The sequence below is a fragment of the Scyliorhinus torazame genome, chromosome 18 (assembly GCF_047496885.1).
Source record: "Scyliorhinus torazame isolate Kashiwa2021f chromosome 18, sScyTor2.1, whole genome shotgun sequence".
Taxonomy (NCBI): Eukaryota; Metazoa; Chordata; class Chondrichthyes; order Carcharhiniformes; family Scyliorhinidae; genus Scyliorhinus; species Scyliorhinus torazame.
In genome coordinates, this window is record NC_092724.1 from 1,778,034 (window position 1) to 1,793,219 (window position 15,186).

Below are 15,186 nucleotides of genomic sequence, written 5' to 3' on the forward strand. Positions count from 1 at the left end.
GGACCCATGGAGGTTTGCAAGGCCGCAGGCCAGGGAATTTTCTTTTTTCCCCCCATGTGCACAAAGCCTACTCCTGGAGATAAATTTTTTTTTTGTTCTGGGCAGGGCGCTCATCCCGAAGGTGGAGGGGACGGAGTATTTGGCCACAGCCGTTTCGGTTCACGCCCCGCACTGGGTGGAACTGGAGCTGGGAGAGGAGAGGGACCAACGCCCGCTGTGGCGGCTGGGTGTGGGACTGCTGGCAGATGAGGTGGTGTGTGGGAAGGTGAGTGGGTGCATCGAAAGGTACTTGGAGGCCAACGGGGAGGTGGGGGTGGTATGGGAGGTGTTGAAGTCGGTGATCAGGGGAGAGCTAATCTCCATCAGGGCTCGTAGGGAGAAGACAGGGCATGGAAAGGGAGAGGTTAGTGGGGGAGATTTTGAGAGCGGACACGAGATACGCAGAGGCCCCGGAGGAGAGATTACTTGGGGAAAGACGACGGCTCCAGACGGAGTTTGACCTGTTGACCACAGGGAAGGCAGAGGCACAGTGGAGGAAGGCGCAGGGGGCGACCTACAAGTATGGGGAAAAGGCTAGTCGGATGCTGGCACACCAGCTCCGCAAGAGGATGGCAGCGAGGGAAATAGGGGGAGTCAAAGATGGAAGGGGAGCCACGGTTCGGAGTGCAACGAAAATAAACTAGGTATTCAAGGCCTTCTATGAAGAGCTGTACAGATCCCAGCCCCCAGCGGGGGAAGAGGGGATGAGACGAACCTAGACCAACTGAGATTCCCGAGGGTGGAGGAGCAAGAGGTGGCTGGTTTAGGGGCACCAATTGGGTTGGAGGAGCTGAGCAAGGGTTTGGGGAGCATGCAGGCGGGGAAGGCCCTGGGACCGGACGGGTTCCCGGTGGAGTTCTACAGGAAGTATGTAGACCTGTTGGCCCCTCTACTAGTGAGGACCTTTAATGAGGCAAGAGAGGAGGGGACCCTGCCCCCGACAATGTCGGAAGCGACGATTTCTTTGATCCTAAAGCGGGACAAGGACCCACTGCAATGTGGATCATACAGGCCGATCTCACTCCTCAATGTGGATGCTAAGTTGCTGGCAAAAGTGCTGGCCACGAGGATCGAGGTCTGTGTCCCGGGGGTGATCCACGAGGACCAGACGGGATTCGTAAAGGGCAGGCAACTAAACACCAATGTGCGGCGGCTCTTAAACGTGATAATGATGCCATCGGAGGAGGGAGCAGTGGAGATAGTGGCAGCTATGGACGTGGAGAAGGCCTTTGACCGAGTAGAGTGGGAGTACCTCTGGGAGGTGCTGTGTAGGTTAGGGTTCGGGGGAGGGTTTATCAGTTGGGTTATGCTCCTTTACAGAGCCCCGGTGGTGAGTGTAGTGACGAACCGGCGGAGGTCGGAGTACTTTCGGCTGTACCGAGGGACGAGGCAGGGGTGCCCTCTGTCCCCCCCCTGTTGTTTGCATTGGCGATCGAACCCTTGGCCATGTCATTGAGGGAGTCTAGTAAATGGAGGGGGGTGGTCCGAGGGGGAGAAGAGCATCGGGTGTCGCTTTATGCGGATGACCTGTTGCTGTACGTGGCGGATCCAATGGAGGTCATGCAGACTCTAAGGGAGTTTGGGGAGTTTTCGGGCTATAAGCTCAATGTAGGGAAGAATGAGCTCTTTGTACTACAGGCAGGGGACCAAGAAAGAGGGATAGGGGATCTACCGCTGAGGAGGGTGGAGGGGAGCTTTCGGTCTCTGGGGATCCAGATAGCCAGGAGTTGGGGGTCCCTACATAAACTGAATCTGACGAGATTGGTGGAGCAAATGGAGGAGGACTTCAAAAGGTGGGACATGTTACCGCTCTCGCTGGCGGGTAGAGTGCATTCGGTCAAAATGGTGGTCCTTCCGAGGTTTCTGTTTCTGTTTGTGTTTCAGTGCCTTCCCATCGTGATCACCAAGGCCTTTTTTAAGAGAGTAGGTAGGAGTATAATGGGGTTTGTGTGAGCGAATAGGACCCCGAGGGTAAGGAGAGGGTTCCTGGAACGCAGTAGGGTCCGAGGAGGGTTGGCGCTGCCAAACCTAGGGACCTACTACTGGGCAGCAAATGTGGCGATGATCCGCAAGTGGGTTGTGGAGGGAGAGGGGGCGGCATGGAAGAGGATGGAGATGGAGTCCTGTAAAGGAACGAGCCTGGGGGCGTTGGTGACGGCACCGCTGCCGCACTCGCCAACAAGATACACCACGAGCCCGGTGGTGGCTGCAACGCTAAGGATCTGGGGCCAGTGGAGACGGCACAGGGGTGCAATGGGAGCCTCTGTGTGGTCCTCGATCAGGGGTAACCACCAGTTTGTTCCGGGGAAGATGGACGGGGGGTTTCAGAGTTGGCATCGGGCGGGGATTAGAAGAATGGGGGACCTGTTCATTGACGGGACGTTTGCGAGCCGAGGGGCACAGGAGGAGAAGTTTGAGATACCCCCGGGAAACACTTTTAGATATATGCAGGTGAGGGCGTTTGTGAGGCGACAGGTGAGGGAATTCCCGTTGCTCCCGGCACAAGAAATTCAAGACCGAGTGATCTCGGGTGTATGGGTCGGGGAGGGCAAGGTGCCGGCTATACACCAGGAGATGAAAGGAGAGGGAAACGCTGGTAGAGGAGCTGAAGGGTAAATGGGAGGAGGAGTTGGGGGAGGAGATCGAGGAAGGTTTGTGGGCTGATGCCCTGGGTAGGGTTAATTCCTCCTCCTCATGTGCCAGGCTCAGCCTGATACAATTTAAGGTTGTTCACAGAGTGCACTTGACGGGGGCGAGGTTGAGTAGGTTCTTTGGGGTGGAGGACAGATGTGGAAAGTGCTCAGGGAGCCCGGCGAACCATGTCCATATGTTTTGGTCATGCCCGGCACTGGAGGGGTTCTGTAGAGGAGTGACGGGAGCAATATCTCAGGTGGTGAAAGTCTGGGTCAAGCCAAGCTGGGGGCTAGCAATATTTGGAGCAGTGGACGAGCCGGGAGTGCAGGAGGCGAAAGAGGCCAGCATTCTGGCCTTTGCGTCCCTAGTAGCCCGGCGAAGGATCTTGCTAATGTGGAAGGAGGTGAAGCCCCCCAGCCTGGAGGCCTGGATAAACGACATGGCTGGGTTCATAAAGCTGGAGAGGATTAAGTTTGCCTTGAGAAGGGCCTGCGCAGGGGTTCTACAGGCGGTGGCAACCGTTCCTAGACTATCTCGCGGAGCGTTAGAGGAAGGGCGGTCAGCAGCAGCAGCATCCTGGGGGGGTGGGGGGGTGCCAGGGAATGGGGGATTGCCTGGGAGGGTGGATGAGCAAGAGATAACATGAAGGATTTGGGAAACTGGCACGTGCGGGAGAGAGCCAGTGTACAAAGCTATGTAACGTATCATTTTACCATGTATATATCTTGCTCTGTGCAATTTCTTGTTATTTTGTTACGAGGGGGGGGTTATGTTTGTATGGGTGAAAAATTGTGTTAAAAAACTTTAATAAATATATATTTTTTAAAAAAGGATGGCAGATTTCCTTCCATAAAGGACATCTGTGAACCAGATGGATTTTTAATGATAATTGATGATCGTTTCACGGTCTTTATTCCTGAGACTAGATTTTAATTCCAGATTTATTGATTGAATTTAAATTCCACCAGCAGCCATGGTGGGGTGGGATTTGAACCCATATCCCCAGAGCGTTAGCCTGGGCTGTTGGGTGACATTATGCCAGCATCTCCAAACTTTCTTTCACTCGCACTCTTGGCCTCTTAAGCCTAGAAGATTGTGGGTCCAAGTCTTAACTCCAAAACATGGGTATGTAATACACATTTCATCCACATTGACAAGTGCGATGATGGAGGGAGCACCGTATTGCATTTTGTTTGGCAGTCTTATTCTTTTGGAGGACTTCAGATGCACTTTCCTAATCAAAGTTGAAGCGGTTCTGGTGAACAGTAGGATTTTGTGCCACTTTTTGTAGAGAACAGGGAATTCTGACATCACTTGCAACTCTGAACAGTTATCAAAACAGATCAACTGGGTGGGTAATTCATCCTTTGTGGGATTAGCAATGTCAGTTGAACTGCATTTCTTCAGAAAGTAGCCAATGAATGTGACACATTTGCAGTTTTCTGATGGGTGTGATAGTTGCTATACCCTGGCAGTGCAAAACTGTTATCAAGGGTGAAGGAATAATTTCAGGCATAACCCAATTATTGGTATTTGGGATCCACCACTTTTTATGTCTCTTCCCAATTTGCATTAGAAACAGGTGAATGCACTTGTGTCTCTCCCATCTATCCTTTGTGGGCATCGCTGGAAGAGTGAGCATTGGCAAAATAATGCCAACTGCCAAAATCTCTGTGGCCAAGAACAATTCCCATGGCACAGGGAATATGGAGTTCTGGGAATCACGCCCTGCTCAAGTGAGACCCTCGACTGGAATGATGTCACATCCCAGTCGCCATCTGAATGATCTAACTACCTTTCGAGAGCAGCATAAGCAATTCTGCCCTGGCTTAGAGATTTTCAAATGTTTTCAGATCCTTTTAGTTACCACAATGGTGCTATTTATTCTATCCTGGCAGGAATATCCCTGTGGAGGCAGGAGCCCTGGAAGTGATGAAAATTGGGCAGATACTTTATTCAAATTACCCTGCAACGAGTCCGACAAAGAATGAACAGAGATTTTACTGCACCTTGATCCATCCTCCGGCAGTTCCCCCAGCAATCTCTTGAGGGCTGCGAATAGCAATCAAGAGTAGAAACCATGACATCCTTCTGTCCGTCCCCATGCCCACCTTTTGAGTGTCCCCAGTCCAGTTCCGTTGAGTGAAATGTAGCATGCCCCCTACAGTTACTCCATCAGCTCAACATTCCAAGGACAGAACCCTGGACACATCCTCGCAATTACACCAAACAAGCCACTGAGGAGCTCTTGTGACTGCATTTTGGAGTTTCATTACAAGGTGAGAACAGCTTTCCTGGCTTTGCGGAAACACGTCCCCTAGTGTATATTGCAAACTGGAAAAAAAACTTTTCACCTCCATGTTAAAGGATTTTAATGTGGCATTGGCAATGCTTTTTTTTCTCTTTGTCAAGCAGTGTTCTGAATTTGAGCAGTTATATTGAATATAACTCCGTTCCCAGAATCAGATTGATGCAATTTATAAGGCGACCATTTGGCCCGTTATCCCTGTGCCAGCCCTTTAACAGAGCTGAATCCTGCTCTTTCCCCATAGGCCTGTTCTCTTCCAGTATGTATCCAATTCTCTTTCAAATGTTACTATTGCATCTGCTTCCACTTCCACTCCAGGTCATGCATCCCAGATCGCAACAAGGTACCATGAAGGGGGGGGATGTTTCCTCACGTCAGCACTCTTGGTTCTTTTTCCAGTCATCTTAAATCTATGTCCAGGGGTTACTGACCCCCCTTCTTATTTATTACTCTCAAAAATCGCTTGAATTTGAATGCCTCAATCAAATGGCCTCAAACTCTCTGGTCCAAGGCAAACCGCTTTTCCAGTCTCTCCACTTTCCCAAAGTCACCCCTCATTATCATTCTAGTAAATCTCTTTCCAAAGCCTTCCTAAAGTGTGGTGCGCAGAATTGAACACGGTTTGCAAGCTGAGCCCTTAACCAGTCTTCTGAAAGGTTGAAGATCATTTAAGACCATAAGACATAGGAGCGGAAGTAAGGCCATTCGGCCCATGGAGTCCACTCCACCATTCAATCATGGCTGATTTCAACTACATTTACCCGCGCTCTCTCCATAGCCCTTAATTCCTCGAGAAATCAAGAATTTATCAACTTCTGTCTTAAAGACACTCAACGGCCTCCACCGCCCTCTGTGGCAATGAATTCCACAGACCCACCACTCTCTGGCTGAAGAAATTTCTCCTCATCTCTGTTCTAAAGTGACTCTCTTTTATTCTAAGGCTGTGCCCCCGGGTCCTAGTCTCCCTTTGGCTCTTCAATTCCACTATTAATATGTGTTTTATTCCCAACAGCCTTCTCAATCTGTCCTGTAACCTTCAACGTTTTGTGTACGTAAATCTACAGGTGGCTCTGTTAAGTGTCACCGTTTAGTTAATACTGCCCCTCCCCCCCTCTTCTCCAAATTCATCACTTCACATTTGCACAGAATTACGTAGGATTTGCAGCACAGGAACAGGCATTTCAGAACTGGTCTGCATTGAACTGAGGAACAAAAATAGAGCAATCACACTGCTGGGAGTATGCTATAGACACCCAGTCAGAGGGAAATACAAGAGTAAATAAGTAGGTAAACTTTGGAGAAGTTCAAAAGTAATAAGGCAGTAATAGGTTTCAATTGCACTCTTTATCGTATGTTCCACGTTTTCATGTATGGAACAATCTGGACTGTATGCAGAACAACACTTTTCACTGTACCTCAGTGCATGTGACAAATCAAAATATAAAATTAACTGGGATAAAATCAGTGTGAAAAGTATAGAGTGCAGAATTCTCAATCACAGAATCATACTGTACAGAACAGGCACTTTGGCCCATCAAGCCTGCACAGACAAAAAAAAAGACTAATTACACTAATCCCACTTCCCAGCACTTGCCCAAGTTCTTAAAAATTGTGAGGTTCCCTGCCCCAATTCCCCTCCCAGGCCGTGCATTCCAGCTTCCCACGACCCTCTAAACCTTCTGCCCCTCACCTTAAAATTATGCGCCCTCGTTATTGACCCTCCAACTAAGGGGACCAGCTGCTGCCTATCCACTCCGTCCATGCCTCTATGAGCCTTCTCTGCTGAGAAAACAAGCGCAGTTTAACCCACCTCTCTTCATAGCTCAGAATATTTAGCCAGTGTGGTGGAAGCACAATCAAAGGGGTAGTTCTGGATGTTGAGGGAATGATGTGGGTAGGTGATGGAAGTGTCAGTGGGAGAGTATTTTGGAGGTATTAGAGTAGTTATGGAAAAGGATAAAACTAGATGAAGAAGCTTGTATCAAATACTGAGAACTCACAATTGTAGAAAGTCTAAAGGAATAAAGAAAATGCCGAGATGAAATTAACAAAAAGGAATAAGGAAAGCAAAAAAAGGGCACAAAAAAATATTGGCAAATAAATCCAAGGGAAAACAAGGGATGTTTTGGAAATACATCAAACCAAGAGGATAACAAAGGATGAGTGGGGCCTATTCAAGACCAAAGCAGTCAGTAATGCATGTAGAGAGCTGGGAGAAGTGCACATGGTTCTTAACAAGTATTTTGTATCTGGACTGGATGGACTTTGGGCAGCACGGTAGCACAAGTGGATAGCACTGTGGCTTCACAGTGGGTCCCAGGTTCGATTCCTGGCTTGGGTCACTGTCTGTGAGGAGTCTGCACGTTCTCCCCGTGTCTGCGGGGGTTTCCTCCGGGTGCTCTAGTTTCCTCCCACAGTCCAAAGACATGCAGGTTAGGTGGATTGGCCATGATGTATTACCCTTAGTGACCAAAAAGGTTAGGAGGTGTTATGGGGATAGGGTGGAAGTGAGGGTTTAAGAGGGTCAGTGCGGACTCAATGGGCTGAATGGCCTCCTTTTGCACTGTATGTTCTATGTTCTAAATGTATCCCGGGCTGATAGGAGAAGCAAGGGAGGAAATAGCGGCGACTCTTTTTTGATATAAATTTAGAGTACCTAATTCTTTCTTTCCAATTAAGGGGCAATTTAGCGTGGCCAATCCACCTACCCTGTACATCTTTGGGTTGTGGGTGTGAGGCCCACGCAGACATGGAGAGATTGTGCAAACTCCACGCGGTCAGTGATCCGGGGCTGGGATTGAACCCGGGTCCTCGACACCGTGAGGCAGCAGTGCTAACCACTGTGCCACCGTGCTGCCCTATAGGGCGTTTGATAAGGTTCCCCACGGTAGGCTATTGCAGAAAATACGGAGGCTGGGGATTGAGGGTGATTTAGAGATGTGGATCAGAAATTGGCTAGCTGAAAGAAGACAGAGGGTGGTGGTTGATGGGAAATGTTCAGAATGGAGCTCAGTCACAAGTGGAGTACCACAAGGATCTGTTCTGGGGCCGTTGCTGTTTGTCATTTTTATCAATGACCTAGAGGAAGGCGCAGAAGGGTGGGTGAGTAAATTTGCAGACGATACTAAAGTCGGTGGTGTTGTCGATAGTGTGGAAGGATGTAGCAGGTTACAGAGGGATATAGATAAGCTGCAGAGCTGGGCTGAGAGGTGGCAAATGGAGTTTAATGTAGAGAAGTGTGAGGTGATTCACTTTGGAAGGAATAACAGGAATGCGGAATACTTGGCTAATGGTAAAGTTCTTGAAAGTGTGAATGAGCAGAGGGATCTAGGTGTCCATGTACATAGATCCCTGAAAGTTGCCACCCAGGTTGATAGGGTTGTGAAGAAGGCCTACGGAGTGTTGGCCTTTATTGGTAGAGGGATTGAGTTCCGGAGTCAGGAGGTCATGTTGCAGCTGTACAGAACTCTGGTTCGGCCGCATTTGGAGTATTGCGTACAGTTCTGGTCACCGCATTATAGGAAGGACGTGGAGGCTTTGGAGCGGGTGCAGAGGAGATTTACCAGGATGTTGCCTGGTATGGAGGGAAAATCTTATGAGGAAAGGCTGATGGACTTGAGGTTGTTTTCGTTGGAGAGAAGAAAGTTAAGAGGAGACTTAATAGAGGCATACAAAATGATCAGGGGGTTGGATAGGGTGGACAGTGAGAGCCTTCTCCTGCGGATGGAAATGGCTGGCACGAGGGGACATAGCTTTAAACTAAGGGGTAATAGATATAGGTCAGAGGTAGGTTCTTTACGCAAAGAGTAGTGAGGCCATGGAATGCCCTACCTGCTACAGTAGTGAACTCGCCAACATTGAGGGCATTTAAAAGTTTATTGGATAAACATATGGATGATAATGGCATAGTGTAGGTTAGATGGCTTTTGTTTCGGTGCAACATCGTGGGCCAAAGGGCCTGTACTGCGCTGTATCGTTCTATGTTCTATGTTCTATAGCCACGACTCTGACCATAATTTCCCAGTTGAATATAGAAAGTTCAGAGGGAAAATGAATAAGAACATGAGAGGCAAAAAGAGTTTGAGAAGGAATTGGCAGCTAACATAAAAGGGAATCCAAATGTTTTCTACATGCATATAATATAATGAAAAGGAAATAACAGAAAGGGATCAGAAAGGGGATATGGGCTTTATAGGGGCTGTAGAAAATATTTACAGGAATGTTTCCATCGCAATGGGATGAGTGTCTTCAGTTTTTTTTAATCATTCAAAGGATGTAGGCTATGATATCTAGGCCAGAATTTATTGCCCATCCCTAGTTACCCTTCAGAAGATGGTGGATCGGGCAGCACGATGGCGCAGTGGTTAGCATTGCTGCCTCACGGCGCTGAGGTCCCAGGTTCGATTCCGGCTCTGGGTCACTGTCTGTGTGGAGTTTGCACATTCTCCCCGTGTTTGCGTGGGTTTTGCCCCCACAACCCAAAGATGTGCAGGGTATGTGGATTGGCCACGCTAAATTGCCCCTTAATTGGAAAAAATGATTTGGGTACTCTAAATTTAAAAAAAAAAAGGTGCTGCCTTCTTGAACCACTGCAGTCCCCTGAGGTGCAGGTACACCCACTGTGCTGTTAGGGAAGGAGTTCCAGGATGTTGCCCCAGTGACTATGAAGGAGCAGCGATATATTTCCAAGTCAGGGTGGTGTTAGTCGGTGGTGGAGGGTTTGAGTGATTGTGGAGGGGTGCAAATCAAGTGGGCTGCTTTGTCCTTGATGGTGTTGAGTTTCTTGAGTGTTGTTGGAGCTGCACTCATCCAGGCAAATGAAGAGTATTCCATTGCACTCATGACTTGTGCCTTGTAGATAGTGGACAGGCTTTAGGGGGTCAGGAGGTGAGTGAATCACCGCAGGATTCCTAGCCTTTGACCTTATCTTGTAACCACAGTATTAATGTAGCTAGTCCAGTTCAGTTTCTGATCAATGGTAACTCCCAGGGTATTGATTGTGGGGGATTCAGCCATGGTAATGTCATTGAATGTCGAGGGGTGGTGGTTAGATTCTCTCTTGTAGGAGATGGCCATTGCCTGGCACTTGTGTGACGCGAATATAACTTGCCACTTGTCAGCCCAAGCCTGGATATTGTCCAGGTCTTGCTGCATTTGGACATCTGAGGAGTTGTGAATGGTGCTGAACATTGTGCAGTCATCTACAAACATCCCCACTTCTGACCTTATGATGGAAGGGAGGTCATTGATGAAGCAGCTGAGGATGTTGGGCTTAGGACACTACCCCGAGGAACCCCTGCAGTGATGTGCTGGAGCTGAGATGATTGGCCTCCAACAACCACAGCCATCTTCCTTTGTGCCAGGTATGACTCCAATCAGCAGAATATTTTCCCTAATTCCCATTGGCACCAATTTGTCTAGGACCCCTTGATGCCATAATTGGTCAAATGCTGCCTTGATGTCAAGGGCAGTCACTCTCACCTCTGGAGTCCAGTTCTTTGTGTTTGAACCAAGGCTCTAATGAAGTCAGAGCCAAGTTGCCCTTGACGGAACCCAAACCGAGCGTCAGTGAGCTAATTATTTTTATATTTTTCTTTTCTATAAATTTACAGTACCCAATAATTTTTTTTCAATTAAGGGGCAATTTAGCGCGGCCAATCCAGCTACCCTGCACATCTTTGTGTTCTGGGGTTGATACCCACGCAGACACTGGAGAACGTGCAAATTCCACACGGACAGTGACCCGGAGCCAGGATCGAACTCGGGCCCTCGGCGCCGTGAGGTAGCAGTGCTAACCACTGCGCCACTGTGCTGTCCACCGAGCTAATTATTTTTAAGCTAGTGCTGCTTCAAAGCACTGTTGGTGACCTCTTCCATCACTTTACTGATAATTGAGTGTAGACTGATGGGGCAGCAGTTGACTGATTGGATTTGTCCTGCTTTTTCTACACAGGCAACCTTTCATGTTGTAGTTGTACTGGAACAGCTTGACTAGAGGTGCACCAAGTTCTGGATTACAAGTCTTGGGGGCTGGTTTAGCACAATGGGCTAAAGAGCTGGCTTGTAATGCAGAACAATGCCAGCAGCGCGGGTTCAATTCCCGTACCTGCCTCCCCGAACAGGTGCCGGAATGTGGCGACTAGGGGCTTTTCACAGTAACTTCATTGAAGCCTACTTGTGACAATAAGCTATTATTATTTCAGTACTATTGCTGGGATTTTGTCAGGGCCCATAGCCTTTGCAGTATCCAGTGCCTTCAGCCATTTGGACATCACGTGGAGTGAATCGTATTGGCTGAAGGCTGACATCTGTGATGCTGGGGACCTCTGGAGGAGACCGAGATGGATCATCCACTTGGCACTTCTGGCTGAAATTTGTTGCGAATGCCTCAGCCTTGTCTTTTGCACAAATGTGCTGGGCTCCTCCATCATTGAGGATGGGGATATTTGTGGAATCTCCTCCTGCAGTGAGTTGTTTAATTGTCCACCATTCACTGCTGGATGTGGCAGGACTACAGAGCTTAGATCTGATGCGTTGGTTATGGGATTGCTTAGCTCTGTCTATTACTTGCTGCTAATGCTGTTTGGCAACAAGTAGTCCTGTGTTGTAGCTTCACCAGGTTGACACCTCATTTTTCAGTATGCCTGATGTTGCTCCTGGCATCCCCTCCTGCACTCTTCATTGAACCAGGGTTGATCCCCTGGCTGGGTGGTAATGGTAGAGTGGGGGATATCCCAGGCCGTGAGGTGGCAGGTTGTGGTTGAATTTAATTCTGCTGCTGCTGATGGCCCACAGCGCTTCATGGATGCCCAGTCTGGAGTTGCAGGAACTGTTCTGAATCTATTCCATTCAGGATGGTAGTAGTGCCTCACAACATGATGCATGGATAGATAGGAGAATCTTGTGTGTTCTCCTCAGCAAAGAGAAGGTTGAGAGGAGGTTTGATAGAGGTGTCCAAAATCATCAGGGGACCAGCCAGAGCTGGCAGCAAAACTGTTCTCATTAGTGAAAGGGTTGAGGACAGAAGACAGCAATTTAAGGTAATTAGCACAATGCCAGGAACCTGAGTTTGATTCTGACCTTGGGTGACTGTATGGAGTTTTCACGTTCTCCCCGTGTCTGCGTGGATTTCCTCCGGGTGCTCCAGTCTCCTCCCACAGTCCAAAGATGTGCAGGTTAGGTGGATTGGCCATGCTAAAATTGCCCCTTAGAGCCCAACGTCTAGGTGGGGTTACGGGGATAGGGCAGGTACATGGGCATAGGTAGCATCCTCTTTCAGAGGGTCAGTGTAGACTTTATGGATTTCCATTGTTTGTCTTGTCTCACTGCTGGTTGCTGCCTGTGTCCTTTGGAGGAAAGTAAGTCAAAACAGTCCAGGAGCTCCTTTCTGACATTTAAGGCTGCGATCTGGAGTATCTGCAACTGACTGCTGGTGAGATGAATTCTTTTTCTGTCAGTAAAAAAGCCAGTATTGTTGTGAAAAATGATTCAGGGGTGAATGCTCAATGAAATATTATCCTGTTCAAAAATAAACCTGCACCAAAGGTTTTTCACTTTAAAGAGTTAAAGAGCCCCCCCCCCACACACACACACACTCACCAACATTAAATTCCCCCCATATACTCATTGGGTGGGATTTTCTGGCCCCTCCCTCTTCCTGTCCTGCCAAGGTCAACTCCTGGCAGTGGGTTCCCCGGCAGCGGGGCAGGTGGGCCAAGCAAACACCCAGAGACAGTGGCACATCTGGTTCACTAATGCCCTTTCGGGAAGAAAATCTGCCATCCTTACCCGGTCTGCCCTTCATGTGACCTCCAGACCCACTGCAATGCGGCTGACTCTTAAATAGCACTCAGTTCAAAGGCAGTGAGGGATGGACAATTAATGCGGGTCCAGCCAGGGACACCCACAACCCATGCATATTAAAAAAAAATATTTTGAAATCATTCACCACCTCCAGAGAGTCATAAAGAACTTTATTGAGATTCGGGAACTGAAAGCATACTTTTGCAGGGCAAGAACTTCATAATTATGCCTTCTTTTGGGAGCATAAGACAGAGAAGAGGAAGAGAAAAAATGCACTGGTGAAGCAACTTGCAAGATGGTTAAATGTTACTTTTGGAGAGGTGAGAAGTTGGCCCATATGGTATAACAGCTACCAAAATAACACTGGAACTTGCAAATATGGAAATTTGATTAAAATAATCTTGTATTTTACTCTAGGAAATGTGTTTCATGTTCAGCTAGAATACAAAACAAAGAGCATCACAACACCATAACTTCAGTTTAGAAAGACCAGGGTAACTCTAATGCAACTTACTGGCTCTTTCTTTCTTGTATGTCAGCTTAACTCCGCGACCATGATGAGACTAAAAAGATACACACCAAGATCTCAGAACTTTCTCCAGACTGAGTAAATGTTACACTTTCAGGTGTGTTGTATCGCAAATTAAGGGGCTGGTTTAGCACAGGGCTAAAGAGCTGGCTTTTAAAGCAGACCAAGGCAGGCCAGCAGCACGGTTCAATTCCCGTACCAGCCTCCCCGAACAGGTGCCGGAATGTGGCGACTAGGGGCTTTTCACAGTAACTTCATTGAAGCCTACTTGTGACAATAAGCGATTTTCATTTCATACTAAGGTCTTTGTGTTCTGGTGATTTAAGTGAAAAGCTAAAAGATCCCATTGCACCATTCTGCAAAGAATGACTAATATTCCTGGTTCAACTAAAACCATAAAAAATTAGATCACACTGGTTATTAATTTCACTGATATTAGTGGCATGTTACTGCTATTAAATTGCTAAATGAAACCAATATTTCAAAAACAATTCACCTTGTGAAATATTGTTTGATGGTCAATGTGTTGATTGATAGTCCGTTTAAGAACTACACTACCAGGAAGATGATTTCTGATAAAGCATCTTGTTTCCAGGAACTGATCACGTTGCCTAGGAGATAAGCAGTGGGTGGCACAGCGGCACGGTGGTTAGCACTGCTGACTCACAGTGCCAGGATCACAGGTTTATTTCCGACCTCGGGTGACTGTGCGGAGTCTGCACGTTCTCCCCGTGTCTGCGTGGGTTTCCTCCGGGTGCTCCGGTTTCCTCCCACAGTCCAAAGATGTGCGGGTTAGGTGGATTGGCCGTGATAAATTGCCCTTAGTGTCCAAAATTGCCCTTGGTGTCCAAAAAAGGTTAGGTGTGGTTACTGGGTTATGGGGATAGGGTGAAGTGTGGGCTTAAGTAGGGTGCTCTTTCCAAGAGATGGTGCGGACTCGATGGGCTGAATGGCCTCCTTCTGCACTGTAAATTCTATGAAAGAGGAATCGATAGATTTTTTTATCACTGCTTGAAAGTTAAGCGCACTGTCGTATAAATTTCCCACCGTTGCTGATTCAATGCTTCGTGATCAAGTTGTTTCTGGCATTAATGACAAACGTTTGCGAGACAAATGCCGAGCTGCCGGATGCAGTGATTACCGCTGAATGTGCGGAGTCGGGGAAGGCGGCGCCGCCACACCGGAAACTGCCGCTGGCACCGCCATGGATGCTGGGCCGCCACACCGGAAACTGCCGGGCAGACATTTTGTGTGACGTCACGAGCGTGATGACATCCACGTGCTGCGGCCACGCCCACATTTAAAAAACTGCGCGGCAACAGGCAAACTATTTTCCAAATGTCGCAAATGCAGTCGCTTTGCGGCACTGCGCTGTTCCGCAATGGTATTTCCTCCGTCCGGAAATTAGTGCTCCCCCCCTCAGGCCTCCCTCAGCCCCCCTGTTCCCCCGGCGTCTCCTGTCACACCCCGCCCCGCCCCCCGGGTCAGCCGTACCCGCCCTGCCCTGTGACCTCCGACCTGGGCCCCCCGAGCTGCTGCACTTCCTCTTCCGTCCTCCGCGGCGCTGTCGCTGGAGGCGCTGTCGCTGGAGGCGCTCTCAGGCAGGCATTCCTCCCGAGTGAGGGGCCGAAGCGCCGCCTGCAGCTGAGGCCAGCGTGAGATGGCGGCGGGGAGCTCGGAGCGGCCGGGACGCTTCCCCGCCGCCTGAGAAACTCAGGCTATCAGCTGCTCAAGCCGGCCCGGCCTGGGAGGCCCCACAGCCCAGTGCCCCCCCCACACAGCCCAGTGCCCCCCCACACAGCCCAGTGCCCCCCCCCCACACAGCCCAGTGCCCCCCCCACACAGCCCAGTGCCCCCCCCCACAGCCCAGTGC

The 15,186-nt window shown here is 49.0% G+C and overlaps 1 long non-coding RNA gene across 1 annotated transcript in view; it reads right to left on the reverse strand.

Annotated features, from left to right (window-relative positions):
- The window catches only part of LOC140394890 (uncharacterized), a 30,243-nt gene extending 15,528 nt beyond the window's left edge, over window positions 1–14,715 (reverse strand). The window contains exon 1 of the long non-coding RNA XR_011936066.1: window positions 13,810–14,715. This is a non-coding gene — a long non-coding RNA (uncharacterized lncRNA). The remainder of the gene's footprint in view (window positions 1–13,809) is intronic.
- Window positions 14,716–15,186: the final 471 nt, after the last annotated feature.